This window comes from Lathyrus oleraceus, chromosome 5 (genome assembly GCF_024323335.1).
Source record: "Lathyrus oleraceus cultivar Zhongwan6 chromosome 5, CAAS_Psat_ZW6_1.0, whole genome shotgun sequence".
NCBI classification, from domain to species: Eukaryota; Viridiplantae; Streptophyta; class Magnoliopsida; order Fabales; family Fabaceae; genus Lathyrus; species Lathyrus oleraceus.
The window spans coordinates 25266455-25276978 of record NC_066583.1 but is presented as its reverse complement, the minus strand read 5'-3'; positions in this window follow the sequence as shown (position 1 = coordinate 25276978).

The following is a 10524-nucleotide window of genomic DNA, read 5'->3' as shown; positions in this document are numbered from 1 at the left end:
TTATGCTGGTTTGAAGGAATCAGAATAAATGGTGCCAATGGCGTATGTTGACACGCTTTGAGACGACCGGGATGTTGTGTGGTATATTGACTTTGGGTGCAGCAATCACATGTGTGGTGATTCTTCACTATTTTGTGAGTTAGAAGATGGATTCAACAAAGTGGTTACACTGGGGAACTATGCAAGCATGAACATTTCTGGAAAATGAAGTGTTCGATTGAAAATAAACTGAGTAAATCACCTTGTACGAGATGTATATTATGTGCCTGATTTGAAGAATAATCTTCTCAGTGTTGGGCAACTACAAGAAAGGGGTTTGGTTGTACTAATGCAGTCAAATGACTGTCAGATTCATCACCACACAAAGGGTTTGGTATTCCAAACCAACATGGAAGAAAATCAAATGTTTGTGTTGTTTTCGAGCACTAAATCAACGAAAAAGGGACAGCAAGAAAGAGTGTTTCCAAGCAATGATCGAAGACACCGAAGACGATGCTCACCTCTGGCACCGAAGATTTGGTCATCTAAGCTACAAAGGGCTGAAGACTTTGCAAACAAAAGGCATGGAGAGGCTTGCCAAGTTTCTCTGAGGATAAAATTATGTGCACTAATTGCTTGAAAGGGAAGCAACATTGAGATGTAATCCCAAGGAGAAGTACATCGAGAGCATCAGAAAAGATGGTGTTGGTTCACACTGATATTTGCGACTCGATTTCTCCATTTTCGAAGGGAAACAAGAGGTATTTAATTTGCTTCATTGATGACTACAGTAGGAAGGCGTGAGTGTATTTTCTTGCTTGTAAGTTAGATGCATTCACTACCTTTAAGTTATTTAAAGCTCTTGTTGAAAAAGAAGCAAGCTTGTCTATTAAATGTCTAAGAACAGATCATGGAGGCGAATTCACATCAAATAAGTTCATCGAATATTGTAAAACGAATGAGATTAAAAGGAAATTAACTGCTGCATATACACCGTAGAAAAACGGAGTCGTAGAGTGGAAAAATAGAATTGTGATGAATATGGTGAGAAGCTTATTGGTTGAGAAAAATATTCCAAGAAAATTCTTGACAGAGGCGATAAACTGGGCATTCTATGTTCTTAATAGATGTCCAACATCATCGGTACATGAGCATATGCTATACAACCAAAGACTTTCAAGTGCCTAACTTAAGGCTTCACCCCACACCAAACTTCTTCTGGCGTCGTTTCCTTCACCGATGATGTTGGATATTTATTAAGAACATAAAATGTCCAATTTACCGGCTGATAATAATCCTCTTGGAGGTAGGATCATATAATCGGTATGCCTTTGATTCTTCGCTTACACCAAAAAGGACACACCAACGACTCTTATCTTCAAGTTTTGTAATCAAGTTTGTTTCCTTAATTTTAAATAGTACATGGGTCATAGGTTATTCATGTTTCCTTTATTTATTTGCTATAGTGTGAATCCAATGTAAAACTCTAATGTAAGACTGTACTATACCTTCAATATTTAGTAGAGTGACTTGGTCATATGACATACCGGAAACACTAGTACTAATTACGAACATACAGCAAGTTTGAGTACATACTATTTCAATATTTTCCACATGCTGAAGAAGGCATATGTCCAAATTATTTACAACAGAGAGGTTGTCAGGAGATATTCTATAGACAAAAAGCAATGGAAATAGGTTATTACTCATTGGTGAAAAATAAGCACACATGTAACAATGTTCCCGTGATCTTCGCAGTCATTATGTCATTATTCATACTCTTCGTGCTAACACCCATCATAAGAGGGACAAAGTGGCATTGCTAAAGTCCACAAATAAGACTAGATGAGAAAGACATAATTGAGGATGCGAGTTTAAAATTTGATTTGCAATGCTCTAAAAATGAGGATATGATGGAGTGAACTTGTAGACAATACATATTTTAAGTCTAAAAACAAAAAATTTATGTTAATGTTAATGTCCGCAAAAACAGTAACAAAAACGGAATGGAATGAGACGGACACATTAGAGAATACGGACCTAAACGCTTGATCCACTCTGCATTAAATTACGGATAAAATAGATATGCCCGATCGATCGGACTCGTTTTACCACCCTACTGCCACAGTATCTAATCATATTGACAACAATTTTTCCTAAAACAGCATGAGAACATTGAACAGCATAAAGTAAAAGTAAGTTTGAATTTGATATTTTAAGATTACCTTTATTTCTAATTGTTTCAAGGACAGATGCAAAAGCCAAAGTTTTATAAAAAATTACAAGTCACATATCACAACTAAAATTCGAACCACTAGCTATATTTTGTGTTCAAAATCCCACTAGACTATATAACTACGCATCATAATTTATGAAACATTTAAAATTCATCCTTGTGAGTAAATTGTAATAAAAAAACATGGGAGCAAATAAAGGTTGCTATAAACCTAAAGACTTGATATAAATCACGTTTTTGCTTTAAAGTGACCCTACCACAATTATTAATGGAAAAAGATACAATTATTAAGCTTCTGAATGGCTTCTTTTAGGACTTTTTAAAAAAAAAACTAATATATATATATATATATATATATATATATATATATATATATATATATATATATATATATATATATATATATATATATATTTAAAATCAAAATCATTTTCACTTCTCTTTTGAATTATTTTCTCTTTCTATGAAATTTTCAAAAAATCAAAATTAATTTTAAACACGTACAAATACTCATCAATTGGATATATTAATCCAAATAAGTTATATGGTTGATTTTACAAATTAATTAAAATACTATCAATTTATAATATATTTTATTTACTTCAAATGTTAATAACAGTGGGTAAAAGTGGTGGTCGTATCTTTAATTTATGATAGGTACTACATTTGATCCTTAATATAAAGAAATTTTTAATTTTTAGATTCATTGAAAAATAATGTATTTGAATTATATGTACTTTAGATATATTGATTTTTTAATTAATTTAAAACATATATATATTAAAAATCAGAGGGAGTATTGATTGAAGTTGTAGTCAATTCTCACCGATAATTAGTGATTAGAATAATAATTAAAATATATGTAAAAGTGATGTCTTTACGATGGTCAATAGTGATTAGTGATCATGAGTAATTGGAGGTGGATGCAATGATTATTAACCATAACTAAAATGGTAATCGACAATAGTCAAAATAGTGGTCTGAGTAACAGCGGATAGTAGTAATTAGTAAACCAGGTTATGGTTTATGGTGGTGGTAGTAACATCATAGCTAAATAAAATATTCCATCTATTCTATAATGAATGGTCTATTTGAAATAAAAGAGTGTCATGGAATTTTGTATTTGGTTGTAATGTTATGTACAGAATTGTTGATGTTTGGCAATTTGTATTTGATTGACATTGGAAGTATGTATGTAATTGGATTGAATGGTTATAATGAATGTAATCAAGGATAATTTGAATTGAAATTGAATGTTGAAATGTAAATGGTTAATTGGATTGAATGAATGTATTTGGTTTAATGACCCTTGAATGAATGGGATTTTATATGAGATGGTAATATGGAATTTAAATGATATGTGATATGATGGGAATTAGAGGTTGAGTGTAATTGAATTTGGCTAAAAATGGTTTAATCAATGAATAATGAAATGAAAAAACTAAAAAAATGGTAAAAACCAAGTAGGTTCAAAAGTTAGTCTGACTAGATTTTGGACCTGATCATGAACCAAAAATTTGGTTAGACCTAGAAATGGACCAAGAAATAGACCAAGCCCACAAAGTCATGAACAAACCAAGGAAAACAAGGATTTGATGATGAAACATGATATAATGCATAGAAACAAGTCTTAGAGAGTCAAGAATGATGTGTTGACTTTGGTCAATTGGTTGACCAAAAAATCAACAGCTGATCAAAAGTCAACTTATGCAAAAATAATGAAGTTTGTAATCTCTTTTTCTCAATGCAATATGGACAATGTAATCAATTGAATGAAATATGAATTGAACATGAATGCAAGCACATCTTTGACCAATCAGATAGCACCATGAACTAGGGTTTAGCTCCAATCAAAAAACAACTAAACCTCAAACCAAGTGAGTAGCAAATCACGAATGCCAAGAGCCAAGCTAGGGTTTACAATCCCTCAAAGCAAACACCAAGATTCACCAAACTTCAAGATTAAGAAACTACGATTTGGGCAATTAATGAACACCATGATGCAATCTTGAAGGTCTCAAGCACCAACTGTCCCTGATTACGGTTTTGCACCTTTGATCACCATGATGAGCTTTCCACAATGACTGTAGCATCACAACTCCTAGGGATTGATCCTCAAGCAAACCCTTGGTCCTTGTCAAATAAAATCAGCCTCAAACATTTGAACCTACGATAATGTTAGTACACTAGATGACATGGATATTCATGAATGAAAATGAATCTTAAACCAAAAGGTTAGATGAAAATGAAAGGGGAGGGAAACGTTAAGGGTATGACAACGTTATGGCTAGTTTTTTCGTTGTTGTTAATTTCTCTACTGATACTAATTCTGGTTCCTTTGTTGATTTTGATTTTGTGGAGCCTGATTTTGAGGCGTTTGGACAGAAATCTGAGTCTGAATAACTTGCTGGTATGGAATGGCAGGGTATTGTACAACAACTGCATATGCGTACTGGAGGTAAGGCATTTGGGTTGGTGCCACCTGCTGAGTTTTCCATTTCCCTTTCTTAAAAGAAATGGCATTGGTCTCATCTTCCTTTTTTTTATAACCGTTATTGAAAGTTTTCTTCGCTCCAGTCTGGCTACTGGAACCTCCTTGAATCTTTTCGTTCTTCAAACCTTCTTCAACTCGCTCGCCGACAATCACCATATCAGAGAAGCCAGAGGCGCGCTACTAATCATCCTTTCATATTACTGCCCTTGGAGAGTACCCATGAAGATATCAATCATCTATCTGTCTTCCAATGGAGGAACCATTGTTGCTAGCTCTCTCTAACATTGTGCATACTCCTTGTAATATTCATTCTCCTTCTGAGACATGCTCTAAAGTTGAGTGCGGTTGGGAGCTAAGTCGGTGTTATACTTGTACTGATTAGAGAAAGCTCCATCCAACTCGTCCCAAGTATGTATGTTGCCCCTCTCAAGCTGCATATACCAGTCTAAGGATGCCCCAGTCAGACTGTCCTAGAAGCATTGAATCATCAGTTTGTCATATCTGACATGAGCAACCATCTTTCGGTAAATCATCTTCAAATGGTTGTTAAGACAACTAAGGCCCTTATATTTTTCAAAGTCAGACACTTCGAACATAGGAGTGATCACTACATCAGACACTAAACACATTTCCACGACACTCATGTTAGTAGAATTTTATCCTTGCATGACCCTTAACTTCTCTGTCAGATCACGACACATTCGAATAGTTTCAAAATATTGCACAACACCAGGATTGACCACGAGGATAGCCTCGGGAAAATATTGCATTTCGTATTCATGTTGGAGTTCCTCGTTAACGTGAGGAGGTGGGATGTTACTAGCCTGAGCAACAGGTTGTCCTTAAGGAGTGTGGTTGTTAGTGACCACAGAGACGTGCATCGGTTGAGGTTGGACAAGAGTTCCCTCAGTTGGAAGAGTATAGCAAGGAGGAAGGTTATAAATCAAGGGATTAGGAAATACAACTCGTGGTTGAGAAATAGACCCCTAAACTGAAATAACATTTCCAACAGCTGCAACATTGTGACGTTCTTCTTCTTTCCTTGCTTGGGTTAGCATAATCTCTAGGAGTTGGTCCATCTTTCCCTTGATCGTATCGATCTCTTCTCTCGTAACAGCTTGGTTATGTTCAATCTGCTTCATCGCTCGTCGAGTATTGGCTCTGGTGGCGTAAGGATTTCGAGGAGTCGGTTTTCTTTCTAGAGACGAGGAGAGATGAAATGAGATTTATTTAATGAAATGCATGATGCATATATGATGCATTTATCATACCCCAAAATCCCCCCCCCCCCCCCCTCTTTTACTTTTTCATCTGACTTTTTGTTTGAGATTTATTTGCACTCATTCATGCCAAATACATGTATATCATTCATTCATGTTAGCACTTTCAAACAAGTCAGCATATATTCAAAGTTTGTGGTTATTTATACTTAACAAGAGCTAGGGTTTTGCATAAGAATCAAGTCCTAGGGATTGTGGTGGTGCATTCAATTTGGAATCAAGGTATGAAACATTAATTCTTGGAGTTTAAGACCTTGGTTTATGGAGATTGCATCATGGTATGCATAAACCATAGTTCTTGATCTTTAATGCTTATATATCATGTGGTTTGCATTGGGGTATTGGAAACTCTAATTTTTGGTTCATGTCATCGGTGGACCATTTGGTTTGGAAGCCTTAGTTTTTGGTTTGAGGTCCTCGATTGTATGATTTGCATCTTGATCTTGCCCTAACTTTGGAACCCTCATTCATTTGAGTGTGATTCTTGATCATTATGGTATGCATCATCAATCATCAAGTTTGTTATTATTCTTAGGAATCATTCATCAAGTTGACCATTGGATTTACATGTCTACTTGCTTGATGATTCATTTTAATCCAAGGCCTTGTCATTCAAGTCATATGCAAGCTTTCATTCAAGTCTTTGTCATGTTGCATTTTAGTTTTCATTCAAGTCTTTGTCATGTTGCATTTTAGTTTCCATTCAAGTCAACTGATTCTAGGTTCATGGTGCACTCATGGTTCATTTATTCAAGTATCATAGTCCATTGATTCATACTTCATAATGCATTCATTGGCTCATGATTCATCATGCATTCCTAGTCGATTGATCTTCGATTCATGGTGCATTCATAACCCACTTGTTCAAGTTTGATAGTTCTTATTCCTAGTCCATTGGTTCTTGATTCATATTTCTTATCCATAGTCCAATTGTTCAAGTGTTTCAAAGATTGTGATTCATTCATTCAAGGCTATGATTCAAACATGGATTTTGGGGGGGAAAGTTATAATTTGGAATCAAAAGCATGTTTCATCAAACTAAAAAGAATCATTTTCATCAAAAGGGTCATTTCATTCATACAAATATCATTTACAAGAGATCATACAAAAAAATTACAAAAAATAAAGTTTGACCTATAGTTGACTTTTGGTCAACTGTTGACTTTTTGGTCAACCATTTGACCAAAGTCAACTGACCTAATTCCATAGTCCTAACCCTAATTTCCACATTGTGTCTTCATTCTTTCATTTGATTCCATGGCCAAAACTTTCTTCATGTGCAAGCAACTTTGGTTTCTTTAAGCCATCATCATGAGCTTTCATGAGTCTCCATGCCAAACATCCTTGAATCATGACCAAAGCTCCAAGCCAAGTCAACCGACAATGTACCATTAGCACAATTCAACAAACCATAAATCCATGACAATTTCAATTCAAAAACATTCCTCATACATACATATCATAACAAGCCTTTGTTTCTAATGTCAATATGGTTTCTAATGGGCAATGAACAAACACCATAACATTCATCAACCAGTCATTTGTTTCTATATCAGTCCATGACCAAAGTTCACATAACAAGACCAAGTAAATCAACATTTCCAATCACAATTCATGTTCAGATCATTAGCACCATTCCAAAAGAGGTTTGCAATGCTTTGCTCACAATCAGTTCATGTGTTAACAACAGCAGCCATATTAACATTATTGACAATAGGAAGTTTGATCAAGGTTTAACAGGGCTGGTAACACTAGCATCCAATTTCATAGCCAATTTAACTAGCATTATTGACATCAAGTTAGCAGGAATCTGTTAATATGTCCTTCACTAACCAAATTAATCTAACTGTAATTCAAATGCAACATTTCACTCAATAGCAGTTTAGCCCTAACATGTTACTAACAGTCTGTCATTATTAGCTCCTAATTTCAACGCCCATATTTGAATAAAGAAATGGAGTTTCCTGTGAAGATGTTTCGACTAGATCAGATATTGGGAGTTCTAGTCGAAGATGCCTTGATGAGAGGGTTAAGATGCTTCAGGGGCTTAGAAATATTTTTAGTGTTTGAAGACGTTTTCGACGAAAGATTCAAATTCAAATAAAGGAGAGAACTTTTGTTCTTATCTGAATTGCTGAAGATACACGTGGAGCATAGTGGGTAGTTGCATCCATGCAAAGCGCCATTTGTCTCGATATGATAGAAAGGTCGTTAGAAGCAGTTATTTCGATTAGTATAAATAAAAGGTCTTAATGTTAGGATCGTATGTGTTCAAAGTGTGTACAAAATCTGTAAAATTTACTAAGTATTCGTGTGCAGAGAAACAGTAAATTGAGAAATATACACTTGATATACACCATTGTCATTTACTTCGAAGTAATTCAATTCATCTTTTATTTCCAGAAATATCTCTTTATTTACAGGATTTATCTTTGTTGCCATTTATCTTCGTTTTTACAATGTTCTCTTTACTTTGTGTTGGTCGTTTCTTTTTTTGAGTATCTTCACGAATCACTATTATTGCAAACACTGTTGAAGTGTTTATGTTCATTAGAATTCACTTTAACAAATATTAGCACATGTCCTAGGATCAATCTGAATGATCCTGTAAGTAACCAAATTTAGTAATTTGGAAGATCAGCGGTTGCTTACCAATTTTCACGGTAAACATTCATCTAATCAACTAACAAACAATATGGCAATGCAGTCTTAACAAGAACTTTAGCAAATCATCACCATTCAAAATTTAGTAATCTAATAGGTAGCTAATAAGATTTCCAACTGACCTAGAATGACACAAACAAAGTTATTCACATAGCAGAAATTAACAATCAAATAACTGGCTTTTTTAACTACATCTGACGATATTAACTAACCATTCATTAGCAGCAGGGCATTTTTCAGTTAACAGATCTTTCAAAACTCATTAATAGACAGCAGTACACCAGAGTTAACAGAAGTTTCACTGAAAATTAACTTACATGAGTCCTAACATAACTGATAGATCCAAGCTCAACTAACTAACTAACAGTTCAATCGAATCTAACAGAATTCACATTTCCCTATAATTAACAGTGTAGCTCACTCCTAACTGATTTTCCCTTTGATCCAAGTTAATAGAGTTAACTATGTTAACTACCTCGCCTCTATAAATCATTCATTCACCATTTCATCGGGGGAGACTGATTCATTTCCAGAAAATCACACACACACACACACACACTCAAATTCATACATTCATTCTCTCAGTCACTCTCAAGCTTTCTCTGAATTTATTCACTACACAATCATCACCATCACCATTGCCTCACTCTTCCTCAACCTCTCAAAAGGCACAAACACAAAGCAACAGTGAACGCACAAAATTGAAGAAGAAGAAATGGAGTAAAAAGGAAAAAGAAGAATAAGAAGTTCAGAGATAAGAGTTCGTACCTGCAATCAGCTCCATTAACATCTTCGTATTTCTCCGAGCTCAGAATCCTCTATTTTTCGGCAGGTAAGTCTCGATTCTTCATCTTTAATCACATTTCTTGTTACCATCTGATCGGAAAAATAGCGAGTGTACTATTTGGCCGATGTAGTAATAATAGAGAATTTTCCCAAATATCGATCTCAAGGACTGCATAGTAATATCTAGTTTAAATTATAATTCAATTAAACAAAAACTGAAGTTTTGGTTTAGCTTGGAATAAATCCTTAATAACCTTGAATTTAGATCTCCTCAACAAGTTCATACATTCGATTACCAGATCTTAGGTTTGTTTCCTCCTAAAACCTTAGAGGGAAACCTTTGGTCATTCATCCTAGTATCTAAGTCCTTAGAGAATTATGATGAAATCAAGCCTTTGTTTTATCAAGATTTACCCAATAACTATAGGGTATCCCTAGTTCTAGGTGATATCTACTATAGTTTAATCGTCCAAAAACCTTAACAATTGCGGTCCAGCTAATTGTTAACCGTAGAACAATCCTTATTTGTCCGATAAAGAAAGCATTAAAAATATTGCAGAATTGAATTGAATAACAAAACATGAAATTGAGGAAATTAGGAATTCAAAGTCATTACACGTACAAATCAGGGACACCCCCTAGCATTGGGGGGTTTAGCCGCTCATAATACTCAAAGAAAGTACAATATGAAAATTAGACATTACAAGATAGTTGGATTACTTTGATCTTTAATCGCGATTGCTCTGGAAGAATCTCCGTTCTCCGAATCCCTTGAGAGCACCAATCTTAATCGTAAAGTTCTTTTGTCGTCAAAAAGGTCCATTTCTCTTCTCCAAAAAGTAGTATAAATAGTCACCGATCGCTTAACAGCTGTAGCAAATACCCAAAATACCCTTCGGAATTATAAAATATAAAAATCCAAGAAAATCAGTAGATGCAGCGTCTAAGCCAACATGGGTTGTGTCAGGCAACACTGTCAGCCGTGTTGGCTCCCTGTTTCTCAATTCAAACTTTCCAACTGCCAGACTTGCTGACACAGGTTATGTCAACTGACACGGGCACCCATGTCAGCCCCTTGTTTCTCT